Source organism: Panicum virgatum, chromosome 3K (assembly GCF_016808335.1).
Source record: "Panicum virgatum strain AP13 chromosome 3K, P.virgatum_v5, whole genome shotgun sequence".
Lineage (NCBI taxonomy): Eukaryota > Viridiplantae > Streptophyta > Magnoliopsida > Poales > Poaceae > Panicum > Panicum virgatum.
This window is the reverse complement of record NC_053138.1, coordinates 58,867,061-58,886,882: the sequence shown is the minus strand read 5'-3', so window position 1 is coordinate 58,886,882 and position 19,822 is coordinate 58,867,061. Positions and strand designations below refer to the sequence as shown.

General features: G+C 43.7%; 1 long non-coding RNA gene and 1 pseudogene across 1 annotated transcript; both read left to right on the top strand.

Annotated features, from left to right (window-relative positions):
• Positions 1 to 2,665: 2,665 nt before the first annotated feature.
• Positions 2,666 to 4,766, top strand: LOC120699925 (annotated as a pseudogene).
• Positions 4,767 to 11,152: 6,386 nt separating this feature from the next.
• On the top strand, positions 11,153 to 13,261 carry LOC120699923. The gene is made up of 3 exons (XR_005685732.1): positions 11,153 to 11,980; positions 12,647 to 12,700; positions 12,884 to 13,261. It is a non-coding gene; the product is annotated as an uncharacterized LOC120699923 (long non-coding RNA).
• The last annotated feature ends 6,561 nt before the right edge of the window (positions 13,262 to 19,822 follow it).

Genomic DNA, 19,822 nt, shown 5'->3' with positions numbered 1-19,822 from the left:
CGGCGCGCATTGCGTCCAGCGAGTTCACCGTCCAAGGCCCTGGGTCAGCCCCCTTCCGTAATTTTGTTTGAATTTGGGGTTTCAGATGGATTGCTCCTCTTGTGGGTCCCGTGGGGAAGCTGTCCAAGCTGGGGCCGTCGGGGGAGCTCGCCGCCACGCTGTTCACGAAGCTGGCCGGAGCTAGTGCGGTGCCCGGCGAGCCATGGCATGTGAATTGGTGGCAGCGTCAAGGGGAGCGAAGGGGGTGTGAGACCGAGGAAGAAGAAGACCACGAGGAAGAAGCAAGCACGTGAAAAATTATTTAGAGTCATATGGTTTAATGTCAAAATGGAGTAAAATCATAAAGTGTTCATAATAGGGGCAAAAGCGCAAAGGTAAACTCGTCTTTTACCAGCCGATTTTACGTTGTTAAGTCTAGTTAGGAGTAAACTCTACCTTTATTTTTAAAAACTAGGGGTAAAATCACAAAGTTGCAAAAAATCAGGATAAAATCACAATTCATGATTAAAGTAGGTGTAAGAACCCAATAGCCCTGTAAGAATACTACTCAGCGATCGGTCAGGCCATGCATATCAGGAATGGGTTGTGCTTTCAACATTAAAAAATCGAATTATTACAACTAGTTAAGCACAGCCTCTAATAGATTTTTTTACTTCTTGTACATGTTTCTGCTTTCATGCTCAAATATTTAAATTGTTATAATTTAGTAACCACGCTCTCTAATGAAATGTTAAGACTTTTTCTCTCCTCTTTTTTTTTATAAATTATACAGTACAACTCAGACACTCACAAGTCACAACGCACGCACACTCACCCTTTTACAAGTTGTGCTTCTGGGTTTTCAACCATTTACAGAATGATTAAGGTCATTGTATTTTTTGTTAACTAAATATTTTAGAATATACCTAAAAATAAAATGTTTCATAATTTGTGCCGATTAAATGTTAGTATAGTTTAGAGGATCTTATACTAATTTAACTCCAAAGATATGTAAATGCATATAAGTAATAATCACATAAAAGATTTAGAATATGATTTGTTTAAATATAAGGTATGATGTCCAAACGTCCATCCCTTAAAAAAAGTTAAAAATAAACACAAATCTAGAAGTTTTTTTAAAAAAAAACAGAGAGCCAGCGGCTACATAATCGCTTTCCCGGGGCCCGGCCCATCATCTTACTATTACTAATTGGAGGCTTTTTTTGAAGCCTCTAGGTGAAGCCGCCTAGGATACTAGGTGGACAGTCTAAAAAATAGAGAAATCCTATAAATTCTCACAAAAATCAGAAACATCCGGCAATCAATTCGGCAACTCTAATCATAATAGACATTGGATTTATTATCTTTTTTAATAAATTACCCACCTTTGCCATTATGAAAATAGATTAAAGTAACCCCCTAGACTAAAGTAACCCCCTAGACATGTATCTAAATTACCCTCCCCTGCCATTATAAAAAATAATCTAAAGTAACCCCCTAAAGATGTATCTAAATTATTCACCTCTGCCATTATAAAAAATAATCTAAGTAACCCCATAATCTTCATATAAATTATCCACTTATGGCATTATAAAATAATATCAAATGACCACCTAAATTTTTATATATATTATCCAATGATAACATAATAAAAAATTAAAATAAACCCCAAATATTAATCAAAATTATGTTATTATAATAAAATCTTAAAGCGCATCAATATAAAAGTCTAAATTACTATTCCTATTATAGTAACAGTAAGATTTATGTTATTATTTATATAAACATACTAACCATAATGTGTTTGTCACCATATATTCGTGTATAAGAGAAGAGATAAGAATATAATTTTCATGTTGTTCACATAGTTCAAACAAAGTGTTCAGTTAAACACATATCAAACATATATGGATGTGCAATGCAAAGTGAGAAAAAATTGTTAGTAACTAAACCTGTCACATTTATTGTAATTATATAATGATAAATATTTATCTTTGCAGTATTGAATTAGAATATTTAATTGATTAAAGAGAGTGTGAGATAGATAATTATTATATATCTCTAACTAGCCCGTGAGTATGGGTTGATAAATTAGTTGAACTAATGATCACTGATGGCATCGCGATCCTCTCGAGGAAAAGAAAAAACAGCTAGCTTGTCACAATGGAGAAGATTAGCCGTCAGTCATAATGGAATAGATCGACGGCACGTGTAAGAAAACTAGAGCTCGATGACGACGATGAAAAAGAAAATAATGGAGGTATCTGCGCCGCAACCTAGCTATCTCCAACCATTCCCTCCATCCAACTCCCCCCAAACGTACTATTTACTATATTTTACTACCTCCCTCCAAAAAATTCCTCCCCCTATAACTCCTCTCCAACCATTCCCCCATATCTATTCCCCCTATATACTATCACTCATTAACTAACTATTTATTTAACATTTTTGAATTTTAAAAAAATCATACAGTATTTGTACTGTCATAATACATATTATCATCATGTTACGGGGCTCAAACAAAATTAATATCGTGAAGAAACAATGTGATTAGAGATGTATGAGGAGTTAAAACTCACCCCATATGGGGAGAGTTTCAACTCCCCCGTATATAAGGGGAGCTATAGGGGAACCGTTGGATCGGATTTCCCCTATAACTCCCCCCCCCCCCCCCCCCGATATCGGATGGGGGCACCGTTGGAGCTATAGGTCCGTACGCGTGCAGACGCTCCCTCCCTCACGGAATCATCGTCAACCTTGCGCTGCTTCGATGCTTGGCTGAGCTCAGGTAGCTGGCCTTTCTCGCACTCTGACTTCACCGCGAGAGAAAAACTCTCCCATGGTCCATGGCCATCTTCTTGGCTGACACGTATTTGCCGTTGGAGGAAGACGGGGGATTTCTTGATGTTGAGGAAGACTTCTAGATAAGATCTCTTCTTCCCCCTCTATTTCTTCCCCACCACTCCTATCTCCTCTCCAGCTACGCCGCTGCGACCCCGGTGGAGTGAGTCCGCTCTACACGTGGCAGTTGTGAGGCCTTCACGGTCGCCAGCCATGGACGCGGTGGCGAGCGGCGACAGTCTCCTTCTACTCCTTGCCATCACCGTCTCCCTGATCGTCGTTTCTGCTGTTCTGTCCAGGCGAGGTCGGCGGTGCGGCAACGTCGCGCCGAGGCCGCCGTCGCGCCCGCTGCTCGGGCACCTCCACCTGCTCGGCAAGCCGCTGCACCGCTCTCTGGCCGCGCTCGCCGCCGCGCAGGGCTCCGGGGCCGGCGGGGCCGCGGCGCCGGTCCTGTCGCTGCGCCTGGGCGCGCGGCGGGCGCTGCTGGTGTCCGCGCACGGCGCGGCCGAGGAGTTCTTCACCGCGCGCGACGCCGCGCTGGCAGGCCGGCCGCGGCTGCTGGCGGGCGAGCGGCTCGGGTACGGGTACACGACGGTGGTGTAGACGCCCCACGGCGGCCACTGGCGCGCCGTCCGCCGGTTCCTCGCCGTGGAGATCTTTTCGGCGTCCCGCCTCGCCGCGCTTGTCGGGAGCCTGCTCCGCGGCGTCGGCGGCGCTCCGGCCCCGGCTCTTCGAGCTGGTGCTCAACGTCATGCTGCGCGCGGTCACGGGGAGCGCGCTAGCCGCGCCGACTCGCGCAGGTTCCAGGAGATCGTCGAGGAGACGTTCGCGGCGAGCGGCGCGACCAGCGTCGGGGATTTCTTCCCGGCGCTGCGGTGGGTGGACCGCCTGCGCGGCGTCGACGCAGCGCTGGTGCATCTTCAGGCGAGACGCGACGCGTTCGTCGGCGGTCTCGTCGACGATCAACGGCGAAGGCGCGACGCCGGTAGTGGCGGAGAGACACGGAGAAGAAAAGCATCATTGACGAGCTCCTGTCGCTGCAAGAAACTGATCCCGAGTACTACACTGACACTGTCATCAAAGGCATCGTCTTGGTGAGCAGTCTCTCTCTCTCTCTCTCTCTCTCTCTCTCTCTCTCTCTCTCTCTCCAATCAGTCTTCGTTGCGCCGCGCCAACATGGTGTTTGGCCCATTGTTACATGCATGATTGCAATCTCCATGGTGACACATCAACAGGTACTACTCTCTGCCGGGACCGACACGTCGGCGCTAACTACCGAATGGGCAATGGTGCTGCTGCTAACACACCCGGAAGTGATGCGGAAGGTGAGGTCTGAGGTAGATGCCAATGTCGGCACTGCACGGATGGTGGAGGAGTCGGACATTGCCAACCTCCCATATTTGCAATGCGTGGTCAAGGAGACCCTCCGGCTATACCCCGTCGCACCGATCATCCCAGCACATGAGGCCATGGAGGACTGCACCGTCAGTGGGTTTGACGTTCGCCGCGGCACGATGGTCCTCGCGAACGCTTGGGCGATCCAGCGGGATCCCAATCTCTGGGACACACCCGAGGAGTTCAGGCCCGAGAGATTCTTGGACGCCGGTGCGGTGACCGCGGTCACCACGCCCTTGATGCCATTTGGGCTTGGACGGAGGCGGTGCCCCGGCGAGGGGCTAGCAATGCGTCTCGTTAGCTTGACACTGGCAGCACTCGTGCAGTGCTTTGAGTGGGATATCGGTGAAGGTGGTGTGATCGACATGTCCGAAGGTGGTGGAGACGCCATTGTCAGCTGTCTGCCAACCCCGAAAGTTCGTCGAGTGCATGCTCTGTGCTTCAACATAAACATAGTGAGATCAAACTATCAAACTATTTAAATATTTACATGTATATTATTTAAATATATATATATATGTATACATATAAATTGTTAAATATTTAAATAATTATTATTTATATATTTATATATATTATTAATAAATTCTAACAATATTATTAATTGTATACGATTGCATAATATATATATATATATAATATTATTAGTTCATTTACATATATATATATATTAAATATATAAAATATTGTAAACATTATACATAATATATTTATTTAATCACAACCACATATTTATTAATGATCCATTAATATTTATATATATAATAAACACATGCCTATAAAGAGTATAAATATATATATTATTATATTTATGATATACCCCAAGCCTGGCCGCCGCGTGCCCTCGCCAATGCCGTAGGCAGCCCGCGCCCGTGCAGTAGGCCGCCCGTGCGTCCTCTCCGCAGGCCGGCCGCGTGCCGTTCCCTGGATCGGGGTTTTCTACCCTCCAACAGCCGGTCGACCCACCGCAGCGCCGGGTAGAAGTCCCCGATCCCGGGCGCGCCGCTCGCCGTGAAGCTCTCCTCGAAGGCCTCTTGGAACCCGCGCACGTCGGCGCGGTGGCCCTGCGCGCCGGTGAGCGCGCGGCATCACGTTGAGCACGAGCTCGAAGAGCCTGCGCCGGAGCGTCACCACGGCAGGGGAGGCGGCGGCGTGACGAAGGAGGCCGCCAACAAGCGCGCCGTGTTGGCCAGCGGCGCGCGCGGCAGCCTCAGCCTTAGATCGACGGCGAGGAATCTACGGAGGGCGCGCCAATGGTCGCCTTGGGGCGCCCACAGCACCGTCGTGTATCCAACTATTGGTGCAATGGTTCGGTATGCCGGCATCTTTGTCTAGTTGTGATTTCCATCGGCGATACTCTATTGCTCCAGCTAGAGGTCCTCAAGCTGGACTCATGTCCCTTGTGGACCTTTCATCAGGATGTAAAGCGCATTGGGCCGTTGTGCCATGCTTGTTATCTGGGCCGGAGCCCGCGTAACCCGTGAAGCCTGGACTATAAAGGCTGTTGTTGGCTGACAGCCTTGAGGATGGGAATCGAGTACTGAAGGTTAAGTCTATTAGACGACCGGTCGCGCTAGTAGCGTCTTTTTCATTTTTATATTTTTCAAAAAAAAATTACAGAAATATATTTTTGATTTTAAATTTTATAGTTCTATACTCCTACCGCCCGGCAGGGGGCGGCAGGGGGCCTAGCGCCCGACAGGAGAGCGGTAGGGACCTATATGTAAATAAAAAATAATTTTTTTTTGCGCAGAGGTCCTTGACGGGTGCTTGCCGCCCCCTTGCCGGGCGGCAGGCCCCCTGTCGCCCCACCACTTGGCGGCAGGGGGCCTGCCGCCCGGCAGGGGGGCAGCAGTCTCCCGCCCCAAATATAAAACTCCGCCACTTCCCTCGCGCCCTCATTTTCTGCCCACGAGATCCAGAGAGGGGAGAGGGAGAGAGGAGGGGTGAGGGAGGTAATTCCACCGGCGAAGCCCTGCCGGATTTTGGATACGAACCGTAGGTAACCAATATTTCTCAACTATTATAGACTTGTTTCTAAAATAATTATGAATTAGAATAGATTTAGTTTTTGGATAGTGAAATATAGAATAGTAAACTTAGAATGACAGTACCTTATTGTTATTGCAGCATAAGGCAATAACTGCCTCCAATTCTGTTGGATTTTCATGGACCGAAGAAAAATCTAGTATATTTCTTGAGATCATGACACATCTTGTAATCAGTAAAAAATTGGATCCATTAGCGGATGGTACGATAGAGATGGTGTTGTCCAAATTAGTTGAGTTTAAAGATTTCACATTGTTTCGAGGTATTACAATGCAAGATTTAAAGGAACACCTGATAGAACGTCGGAAGATATACATGAGGATATGTGAACTAGCGAATCATCCTTATGTTATTGGATTCTTACAAACTACTTGTAAGATATGGATGCGGCCAGAGATGTATGAGATGCACATTAAGGTAACTCTTATTCAGTTCTAATCTCGTCCGTCATTTGTAATCCATATTTACGAAATAGTAAAATTATTGTGTAATTATATGCTAGGATTACCCCAAGGACACGGAGTTGATTAACAATTTGATACCAAATTTCCGTAAATTGGTATGTATCTTCGGTGGAGTTATGCCGCAAACTAGACGAAGGAGGTGGAAAAGATCTTCAGGTGATAGTTCTTGGCCTCCGCAAGAACAGATGACCGGAGGTTTGTCAAGTCATGCTGCACCACCTCGAGCACCAAGTTGTGTTAACTGGGATGACGATATGGATGACTTCATGCCCCCCAAATCATGGCCTCGAACACCTGATGTTCCTCCCCCTGTACATGAACCTAGAACCAGAAAAGAGAGAAAAGGAAAGTCGAGAGGTTCGTCAAGTAATGCTGCACCACCATCTGTCAACTGGGATGACGACTTAGATGATTTCATGACATGATCTGTAACATATGATGGACATCGGTTTTAGATTGTGATGTAAATTGTGACGGGACGCCTGTACCTTTAATTGCAATACTTATATGTTTGCTATGTTTGATTGTAATGATTATATTTATGATACAATACCATATAAGATACAATGAACGAAATATAAATAGAACGTTAAACAAAATACCACATAACATATTACATTGAAGGTTTCATTCGTTACAACCAAATTCGAGACAAATACATAATATACTTAGTTTCGTACACACAAATACATTGCAAGCTGTTACGTGCACAACTAGATGCAGTGAATTCTTATAGGTGGAGCCGATCCATCCGTCGGATTCCCGGAAGGTCCAGCCTCGGCAGCAGCAGTGGGTACTGAAAGCTGTGGGCACTTCTTGTAAGTGTGACCGTCCGCTCCACACAAGTTGCAACGTTTTTTCTTCTTTCCAGCCTCGGACTCGTCCATTCCGTTCCGGATACGACATGTCTGCCGTCGGCCTATGCCCCGCTTCGTAGCTGCATCAGGGATGAGCATTGGATGTGGATTTTTTGAGTGAATGGGCCTAGAATACCGATGCCGTATATCTCATGACACCAAGTCTGTGCTGCGGCTTCGTTCGTGAAATATTGAGAAACATATGACGCGGCATCTAACCCAGATACAGAACAAGCTGCGATGACATGGGAGCATGATAAGTGATGCACCTTTGGCTTCTGACATCGGGAGAACACCCTCCCGTCAATGGTTATCAAAACTTCTTGAATTACCCTTTGTCTGCGGATACCCTGTCCGGTCCTGTCCCTGCATGATACCTCAAATCTTTGCTCCTTTGTGCCCATCGATATGACTGAATGAAATCGAGCCTTTTCAATTTTTTTCTCCATGTACTCATTGACCCTTCTGTAAAAATGCACTCCTGGATCATTAAGTAAGGAAGTGGCTGATGCGTATCGCTCCCTAAAATATCTTATACATCCGTACATGATGAACTCAACAATGCCAACAAGAGAAAATCCACGAACACGACGCATTACCATATTGTAACATTCAGCATGGTTGGTCGTCTCGATCCCATAACGTCTCCCATCTGTGTCATACAGAAGTGACCACTTCTCTTTAGGCGCACCATCAATCCACTGTGAAAATGGCTTAGCATGTCCAACTAATAAATCTGTAGAACGTCTCCTGCTGGATGATGAGGCCTGGCTCTTAAGCAATTCAGCGCTCATGTCATCAATTATACCACACAAAGCATCGAACTTCCTCTGCTGATTCTGAGTGCACAATCGCTTGAACAAATTCATCAGATCCTTATTCTTGAACCGCTCATAAAAGTTAGCAGTCATATGCCTCACACACCACCTATTGACAACATCTGGCCATATAGGAGGTGAAAATTGACTACCTTCTTGGAGCTGCCTTATAGCTGCAAGTAGACCTGCATGCCTATCACTGATAAGGCAAACATTAGACCTTCCAGCAACAATGTGAATCTTCAGACGTTCAAAAAACCAGTACCAGCTTTCTGTGTTCTCATTCTCAACAAAGGCAAAGGCAATGGGAACTATCTGCTTGTTTCAATCAATTCCGATTGCTGTCAATATTGTTCCCTTATATTTCTCTGTCAGGAAAGTGCCATCAATACATAGAATAGGAAGACAATAAATGAATGCCCTCACACATGCTCCAATGTAGAAGAAAGCTCGCAGCAGAATGCTTGGCCCCCCTGACAAGCTTGGTACACTGTACGTATCAAAAGCACTTCCAGGATTTTTGTGCACAATTGCTTCAAGCATACGAGGTAGGTTGTCATATGATGCTTCATAAGTGCCAAACCTCATCTCAAATACTTTTTGTTTAGCCCGCCAAGCCTTTGCATAGCTGATCACATACTGGAAATTCTGTTCAATGTCCCTAATTATCAAAGCAGGCACATCTTCTTAGCCACGAAAGTTGATGTGATATTACGATGATGTCCCACAACACCTGTCAATCTACAAGTATGTGGTGTAACAATTGAACATTCCCAGTGTGTCTTGAACTTTCCCTTGTATGCATGCACTCACCATGTACAGTCTCAATCTGCACACCTCACCTCGTATTCTTTGCTGCTAGACTTCAGTACTTTGAATTCCTTCCTCAGAGATACAGCCCAGAGCTTCACAGCATCCTTCACATCCTCAATGGTACGATACTTTGCCCCTTGTACAACCTCATTCACTCTGTATTCAAACTCCGAACTCTTAATATCTTGTACCACTGGATTCCCAAAACCCTCTTCACGCCATTCACCTAGCACTGGGAAGCGCTCATCGTCCTCATCATCCGATGAGTCCCCACATTGCTCCATTATTCGCGCATCCTGGTCTTCTTTCTCCATTTCCTCCACAATTCCAGGTATCCGCTCGCCTTCATCTGCCAAACCTTGTGGTTCTGGTTCTAGTTCTGGAGCTTGCATGTTCTCTTCTTCTTTATCCTCTTCCATCTCTTCATTGCAGTCAGATGTTGTGTGAGTTGACCCTTCACCTAAATCACCGGTCTTCTGGTGAATCTGAATTACCATTGCGAGAGGCCACCCACTTTCAAGAGCTGCTTGCATGTAATGTTGCCATTCTTCCGTACTACTTATATGTGTCAACTCCCAGAAATCCCCATTAGTTTCCCAGAAAGTCAAGGTATGAACCGTAAGCAAATGGGTCTTTGGATTCACATTGAACATCCTATGAAGACATTTCCATATGGACTCAAAACTCCTCTCTAGGGGTTTATCTAGACTGCACTGTCTTCTTTCCAATGCTGATAGATTTACTCCATAGGAATCATGAGTAATTCTATAGAAGTCACCGTAATGAACTTGAAACGCCACTTTGCTCGACATATCTGGCCATCCAAAGACTTCATTTTAATTAATCTAATATCTAGAAATATGCTATGGCTTCAATTATAACCACTAATCCGAACCCTAAGTGCTTACAATAATAAAAATACTAATCATAAAATTAAACATACAAAAATTCTGGAATGACAAAGTTGAGAAATATTGGTTACCCGCGGTTCGGATCCAAAATCTGGCAGGGCTTCGCCGGTGGAATTACCTCCCTCACCCCTCCTCCCTCTCTCCCTCTCCCCTCTTTGGATCTCGTGGGCAAAAAATGAGGGCGCGAGGGATGGGGCGGATTTTATATTTGGGGCGGGAGCCTGCCGCCCCCCTGCCGCCAAGTGGTGGGGTGGCAGGGGGCCTGCCGCCCGGCAGGGGGGCGGCACGCACCCGCCATGGAACTCTACACAAAAAAATCATTTTTATTTACATATAGGTCCTTACCGCCCCCCTGCCGGGCGGTAGGGGTATAGAACTGTAAAATCTAAAATCAAAAATATATTTCAGTAAATTTTTTTTTTGAAAAATAAAAAAATAAAAAAGACGCCACGCTAGTAACTGATCGTGCGACCCCGCGGCCCAGCAGGCCAACGCGGGCCTAGGTAACCGCTGGCCTGCGAGGGATCGCTAACGGGACTCCTCTTTTTCCATTTTCGAAACCATAACCGCAGACTCCTTTTTCTCCTGGGAGGTGGACGGAGGCGACTCGGGGGGAATGGCGAGGAGTGGCAGCCGGGGACTGAGAAGCGTGTGCGGCGATCGGCAGGGCAACTTCGTCTCCCTCGCAGCCTAATGTGAGTCCCAATCCCGCACACCTACTCTCCCCCACCATGGTGTTGCGTGCTTACGGATTTGGCGTGCGGCGAGCAGCAGTGCTGCGTGTGGCAATAGGGACGAGGTGTGTGTGCCTGTGCGAACTGCGTAGGGGTTAAGCTCGAGCGGTTGGTCGTCCGGAGTTGGGGAGGATTTAATTTGGAGCATTCCCCTCCCGGGATTTGGTCCGATTTGGAGTGCTAATCCTTGGGAGGAAGGGAGGGAGGGAGGGTGCAGGGTGAGCTCGAGTGGTGGGGTGCCAGGGTTGGGACGATTTCGAGCATCATCCCCTCATGATTTGGTGTCCTAATCCCCAAGAGGGAAGGAGGGAGATGGAGGGGGTAGCACAATACTGGATCACTAGGGGAGGGGGAGCGGTGATTTCCAAAGACGAGCAGCACCCACAAGCACTAGAGGTGTGGAACATGCGATTTTTGCCGCAGGACATGTGACTTCTGACACCCAGCGCTGGAAAAGACAAATCGAGGTGCCCCCAATCCCCCAGTGCTCCATGTGGTTCTACATCCCCTGTGCTTCCTGTTCGATGGGATTGAATGCCATGCATGTCATTGTAGCTAGCGTTAGGCTTAGGAGGATGGGATTAATAGGAATTAATTTGGGGGAAATTGCTTTTGCATGGGGCTAGATAAACTCTGTAACTGTAAATGCAAAAATTATATCATATCTTATTGACACTACAGAAGTTGGAGTGAATTATATCAAAAGGCTAGCCAGAAACAACTCTTTAGAGATATATATTGCTATGATTTTTTTTTGAAGGAAATACTGCTACGATTTGTGCACCTAGTTTTTTTCATATCAATACTATTAGTAATAAGGCTAGGGATATACTATTATTAGAGATATTTTGCAGCACTTAGAGATACATGTGCCTAGTATTTATTTATAACTACCAAAATACATTTGATACTTTGTATAACTACCAAAATACACTTCATACTTTGGCTAACAAGTAACATGGTAAAAGGTTCATGAATTTCTTTTATTTGGTTGCTGAGATGTAGCATAAATGGCAATATATAGCTTACATTCAGGTTACTGTTTTTGAAGGAACTCCATGGCTTGGCACCTAACTTGCAAGGACATTTGAATGATGACAAAAAAAATCTCAACTTTTGGTATACCCTGTGTCATCTTACTTTTTAATAGATGTGTCAACTTCAGCAATATAAAGTGACAAGTTATATGCTACCTCTTTTTTTTATGTTTCTCTATGTTTATTTAATTATTTTCAAATTATTTGTTTCATTGTTCATATTATGTGCATAATTATCATCAGTACTTTCATATATGCATATTTTCCCATCATGGTAAGCAAAACGGAAACTCAAAAAGATGATGAACCTTCCCCTACGTAATTGCTACGTATGCAAATGAATGTATGATTTTACATGTGTTTTTTTATGCTAATCTAGCATCTTGGATCTGCCGTGCATCAAATTATTTGTGTTGATGTTGTGTTGTCTGTGTATGATCATGTGTGGCAACTTGTACATATTGGGTGTGGATGTAAAAAAAGTTCTTTTAGATATAACTTTTGCATCATTGTAAACATTAAAAAGTTGTATGGATATCCAAAAATGTTGAAAAAATGTGTTATAATTTTTTATCCATTAATTAAAATGACAACTTGATTATATGTGTATGTCATCTTGTGTGTGTTCAGTCACCACCTACATCAGCTTTTATGTTATCATTGTGTCAACTTCTGTGTTATCATTGTGTCAACTTCTGTGTTATCATGTGTGGATGATAGAGTTTCTTTTACAAACACGTTATTGCAGCTCAAGATGCTGTCTGAAGAGGGGTTTGACTTGAATACAGAATCAACAGATGTGGTAACTTTATTATCTTTTTTCTACAGGCAACTTATGCAAGAACCTATGTAGCATGATATAGTTTGTACCTAGCAATTTATATATGTACCAAATTATGTGGTAACTCATAGTCCTTTTCTTCCCACCAGAAAAAAAACTATTTCATTTTTAACTTACTTTCTATGCAACTTTTCCCTTTTTTAGGATGATAATTTTCAACAACTTGGTGAACCGCTTCCTCCCCCAGTAGAAGAACAACAACTTGTGTAAAGTATCTTCAGTTTTTGTAAAAGTCACTCGAACTTATCCACCCCAAGTAGAAGTACTAGTGCATATTTTAGAATTCAAAGGCTGGAGAAGGAGCTCCTGAAGTTGTACATGAGAATTAACGGAAAGACCAAGTAGACAGAGCTGAAACAAGGATGAAATTGTAATAAACATAACATGTTACTCTAGATAACTTGCTAATATTTACTTCATAAGTTGATACACTGTCTTTACATAAGTTGGTACATTATATTTCATAAGTGGTAACAAATAGATCAGGTTGTAACACTTTATCTACATTAATCACTTGTGCAATGACCATGGTTTTATACTTATTTGATTTTTTTCTCTTTTAAGTATTGAATCATTCTATGCAACTCATCTCTTCTTTTTACTGTGGATATTATAACTTGATTCGGTTGGTGTAGACAATCTTGTACATAATCCCATACTGCAAGTTATACACGTAGAAGTAGCAACTTGTACTTAACATATTAGTTAGTACAATCTCTAGTTAAGTTTGATCCCCAGATATATAATATAAGTTGATAGATTGTGTCTACATATAAGTTGCTACATGGTCTTGGATTTGATACCAGACATATAACACAAGTTCACAAATCTTCTCTACATGATTATTAGTGCAAAGTTTCTACATAAGTTAACAGCTACCTATATATAATTGCTACATGGTCTCCACCTAAATTAATGCTGGATATATAGAATAAAACTCTTATATTGTTTTTTAGAACATAAGTTACTACTAAACGTACATGTTTCAACACAGAGCACTCTTATTTACTATAGGACTTATTTATAGGATCTCGTTACAATGAAAGCAATAATGCACAAGGAATCAAAAATAGATACAAGATGAGAAATAATGATTACTCAAAGCAGTTGAAATATATAATATGCAAAGATCGGAACATATAGTTGAATAAGTTGCAAGCCATCTGTGTACATAAGTTCTATGAAACCTAACTTAAATAAGTTGTCACCCATCTGTACACAAGTTGCTACTAGGTATACAACATAAGTTGTTAGTATAGATAAAACAACCACAAAACATATGCAATATTGATCTTGTTTCGTAGAGCTCGTCATGACGAATATAATGGTGAAAGCGAATTTGAAAATTGATGCCGGACGAGAGAGCAATAGCCATTCTAAATATGCAGTTTTAAATAAATGTGCTCGCATCATCGCTGATGTCATCTTGAAAGCGACCCATGCTAATGCAGACCGGGAAGGAGGGGTCGCGCGTTGTCCGTACGCGCGACAGGTCGCGCATTATCGCAGTCCAATACTGAAACATGTTCCCCATTCCTGTTCGTTCCCCTGTTCTTCTTGCTCTGCTTCTTCCCCGTTCCTCTTCTATTCTTCCTTGTTCCCCTCTTGCTGTTCCGACTGCCCGAGCAGGACCGTGACATAAACGCTCAATTCCTGTGTTTCAAGCTGGCGTGGCCCGAGGCATATGGTTGCATGAGCAGAGCATGGTCGGAGCGGTTATCCAAGAAACCAAACAACTTGAACATGTATCTGCTTTCTACTGAGCCCGTCCAATGGAGATACAGGCAACCAAACGTGCTCTTAAGTGGGGTTTGCGGGGTTGGTCTGTGTGTAGAAATAATAATCGAACAAATTTTTCTCTAAAAAAATCCCTCCCAATCAATATAGATTGAAGGGGATTATTTTGAACGAGTCCGTTAAGGTGTTGCCGCAAATCTAGGGCCAACACATCAGATGCACTCCAACGTGCAGCGAGCAACGGCACACGTTACAGTGCCGATACTCAGACCGGTCAGACCGCTGATCGCCGGGCAGACCGGTGATGAAAGAACGATCGTCGCCTGAGAAGGACCCATTGGGACAGAAGCGCAGGGTTGTTCTAGGGTTGACAGACCACCTAGGACACCCTCAATCGATATAGAACGAAGGAGGAACAACAAATAGTAGATTGGAAAAGTTAGGACAAACAGAAAAGATAAAAAGATAAAAGTTGTATTTTTGATCGATTTGTACCCTCAATCGGCCGTGGCCATTTATATTTATAAGATGGGGATGTCTTGCCGCCCACAAGGAATTTTTTTTACAGATAGAAACTTATGAAATAATTCAATTACACTCGGACTCCATGGACCGGTATGACCGCTCATGCCTACCGGTCAGACCGGTCGGACTTTGCTGTACCGGCTACAGGGCACAGGCCGGTCAGACTACTTGACAGCACCAGTAAACTTATGTGAAAAATATACATATATATATAATATTAATATATATTTATAGTTAATATATTATAAATAGTGTATATATAATAATATTTATTATATCACCATGGTATATTTACATTAGCTTTATTTATAAATCCATTGCATATATATAAGTATTAATATAGGATTAGTTTGTAAACACTGCTACAGCCTACAGGTTTTCTCCAATCCCCATTCTCCAATCTTTTGCCCTAATTTCTTCGACATGAAAGTAGCAAAATCGCAGTTAGTTGACTAGATGTAATTTCTGAATTGGTTCGTATGAAAACTCTCCATTCATTTTCAAAAAAATGAGATGAATAGACTGATGGGGAGGGGCAAGATCTATTTGATGCTCCTTCTGTACCTTTGTAAGCAAGTGAAATCGCCCCCCCCCCCCAATTAGCTTCACGCTCCGCCACTACACCAGAGAATATATCAACTTAAGGTAGGGTTTTTGTCTTTTTCACTGTTGTGCTGCCACCGTAGCTTAATCCATCCCGAGCACCGGCGAATGGAAAAGCATGTCTCCGGAACCTTTCACCTTTGGGATCCTGCACTGAGAGAGGGTGAATAAGGTTTTTTGGGAAGCGCCCGACGCGACTGCTCAACGATCTTCATCATGGGTTGTCCTTCATCCAAGTCAAGTGTTGCGGCACGTCATCTACTACATCATCTGCTGCACTCCGTCTGCAAGAACATCTTCGTCCCGTCGAAGCCTGTAACACCCGAGTGTTAAATTTGGGTTTAACTAGCTAACTAGTGATCCAATTCTCTCGGTTACAAGTCGAGTCACAAATCGACTCAAAACTCGATTTCAAATTCTGGAGCCAGAGGAACCCGGATACTCCGGGTTTGAATCCGGAAATTCCGGATTTACCCGGATACTCCGGATATTCTTCCGGATAGTCCGGACCTGGAGTGCTTTATCACGTGTTTTGACACGTTAAAACACCATTCACTTTTCCTCTTTCTCTCTCTCAAGAGCTCTCCCTTTCCCCCTTAGCCCTAAACTTCAAATCCTTCCTTCCAAATCCATTCCCAAGACCAAGGAAGCTCCAATCAGTGTGGGGGATCATCTTCTCCAGGTATTCCACCATGAGGTGGCTTCGTTTTTGAGTTTTCTTACAAGGAGAGCTTGCTCAAGGTACTAAGAGTTAGGGCAAAAAGGGATTGATCGATCTAGGGTGTTTAAAGTGATTTCTTTTGGGTCAATCATCTCCTTATGAACCATTCTATTAGGGTCTGAAAGGGTTTCAAATTTTGTGGGTTAGTTTTGCCAAAATCAAGATTTCAGTTCTTGGGGGCGAAAATGGTAGGAAACCCGAAAACTCCGGGTATTAACCCAGATACTCTGGAAAATCCGGATATTCCGGATATAAAATCCGGATATTCCGGGTTTTGCAGAATTGTGGACGTCGGGTTGTCTCGGGTAGTGGTTTAGTTTTGGCATGTGTAGTTCACTCTACAAGTTTCCGTCCTAGAAAACATAGTGAGGTGTTAGTGAATTCTTCCTGTGTTGGTATATTTGGAAATTAAATAATAGTTTACAATTAAAAAGAATCTGGTTAAATTAAATTAGAGAGCTAAACCAGTGTTTTATGATTTAGCTAGGGTTTATTTTCGGCCAGCCGGTCTGACCGGTGCTTGGACTAGTCTGACCGGTAGGGGTCCGGACAGTCCGGCCATTTGTCCGGATACTTCGGGTTTGTAGTGGTCTATACGCTCCGGGTTTAAGTTCGGATTCTCCGGGCTTGGGAGTCCGGATACTATGAGAATACGTCCTGATAACCCAGATTTAGGGTTCAGAGTCTCACCTAGTCACGACCGGTCTGACCGGTTTTGTAGACCGGTCTGACCGGTAGTAGTAGTGCTGGCAGGCGTAGTTGTATGTAAATCATAGTATTTATACTCGGTCGATAGTTATTTTGTGATTGTAAAATTATAATTTCATTACTTATTTCATGTGCATTTAATTGTCATGTCATATGCATTCATATAGAACCGTGGTGAGAACATCATCTACGAATGGATCGTGAAGCCCAGGATCGAAAGCAGGGTTGGGAAGGAACCCGTGAAGACCCGGCCCAATGGTCGGAAGGGCCCAAGGCCTTACTAGAATTAACACTAATTTAGTGTTACCCTCAGGCAAGCCCCGGTGCACATACTATTATTTCAAATTATGACACCTATATATGTTGCTATTACTTGTGCATTAGGTTTAGGAATTGATTGGAACCCTAGTTGCATGATCCCTAGGTTCCCTTGAGTATACTAGTATGTATAAGATGATAGAAATACTATGCTTACTAGATCTCGGTAGAAGTCGAGTGATTATGGTCACTCGCGAGATATAGGATGCCTCTATATTTTGGATATATGGAATATTGGATTATGCAGGAAAGAAAGAGAATTTGGAGACCGGGCGGGGGAGAGGTTAGCCCCGTCTGTACCGGTTAAGGACCGTCCGTTGTCTGGCCCTTTGATCGAGTTTGAATTGTACTAACCGCATGCCGGGAGTAGGAGGTAGTCGAAACCGGTAAGCCTAGTACTGCCTCGCTTCGAAAGTACAGAACTTCATCACCACCCCTTAGGGCGAGTTGAGTAGTCGCGGAGAAACGAGATGCATATGTTTACTTTTAGTAGTCTCACGTTGAGCTCGACTGACTATATGTAGGTGGGGCGGTTCTGTTGTTCGAGGCGGGGAGGGGAAGGGTTGGTGCGTGGGGTCCGACGGGGCTTTTGCGTGTCGTGTTGGTTAAGTCCACCTTGCAAGGTTAAATCGGATCGATTAGTCATCAGTCGCTCTCGGATATGAGCACCTTGATCGCAGCACCGCATCGTAGTAAGGCTTATGGAATTTAAGTGATGTTTGGAAAATAATTATCTTGATTTAATATTCAATGTTTGCTAGGGCTGCTTAGAAGATGCAAATACTAGTTCATGAATTAAGCATATAGAATTTGGGGCTAAAAGTCGAAAAATAAGGATTTACTTTAGAGGCTTTTTCTGCAAAATAACCACCAGCCAAAAGCCTTGCATGTCTAGGTATGTGGGCTAAGTTATACTCACTGGTCGGGTAAGTCTTGCTGAGTATTAGTTGCTCAGGGTTTGTTGTTTACTCTATTTCAGGTATAGAAGCTAGCTAGGTTTCACATCGGTGGGCTCGATATGGCGCCTTGTCTTTACGTCTCGGTAGTTCTCGACTTATTTAGTTTGTATTATTTATTCTCTAGTAAAAATGCTCTGTAAGTTAGATTCTTCTCCGCTGCTATCTTTTCTTTCGTAAAGTTTAAATTTAAAACGGTTTTGTAAAAGCCTCGCTATTATTTTCTATTTTTGTAAGTTTTTATCGTGCTGGTACCTTCTGCGCTCGCCTTCGTGCGAGACTTCTGATGTGTTTCGATCGGCCTGTGGGTTGGAAACAGCATGTCAAGTTACACTTAATTAAGTTAATGCGCCTGATGCGTTCAAATGATGGTGGTTATGTTTAATTAAGTATTTGGAATGTAACAAGTGGTCCAGGGTACGGGGCTGATTTCTGCGATCCTGTTGCTGTAGTGTGATCCCAATACTTAATCTAAGTAGCGGTAGGCGTGATTCTAGGTAACTATATGCCTGATTATCACTTTATTTGATATGATGATTTGTCCTGTATATGTGTTGCTTTAAGGAAGCCATTTATTGACTTTGCTCTTTCTTAATTTGAGAAGTTATGGCGATAACAATTATTTCTTGTGATATCCGATGGAAATTAATAAATTGATTGTTAGTGACTACCAGTATATCAAATCTGTTTGGAAGCATACATACATGTTATTTTCCGACATCGTGCAGCAGGAGGCTGACATTACCTTGCTAGCAAGGATTTTCAAACAGCGAGATAAATTTCGTTTTGTTTTTTTAGTTTTATGGGCCTTCCTATGTGTTGACAGGTCTGACCGGTCGAGGCACTGTGGCCTGTCCGGCAGGGACCGACCGGTCTGACCAGTTCAGGCAGAGTCCGAGTACAACTAGGGTTTTTCATAGATTTAGATCTGTAAACAGGATTTCTTGCGGGATAAGTCCACCCCACCCTATAAATATAAAGGGTCACGCCCGATACGCCCGATTAGGGAATCCAATCAAACAAAATCAATACAAACTCTATTTTTTATCCTCTTCTCCAAACCCTAGCTTTTCCAACCCCCTCTGCTGTTCTTCCTTCGTCTCCGCGACGTTTGAAGGCGTTCTAGGTGGCCTGCCGATCCTAGAACAACCCTACGTGCGTCTACCCTGACGGGTCCCTCCCGGGTTTGCGTTCATTGGCCGTTGCCGATTCTTACCGGCGACCGGTCCCTTAAACCGGTCTGACCGCTCCACGCAGGAAGAGCTGCATCGAGCTCTTTTTCGCGCCGCACGATCTAGTGCGTTCGTGTGTTGACCGAGATTTGCGTCAACACTATGGTTTTCGTTCCAACAATGTTGCTTTCCTATGGTTGCTGATTGGACTTGATTGCTCTGATCAAGTATAGAATCAACTTGTAAATCCTCCACGCATGTATTTAACATATATTTCTTATTCTTTTTCAATGGAGATGATCGGTGAAATCCTTATAACATGGACTACAACAGGGGCTATGTA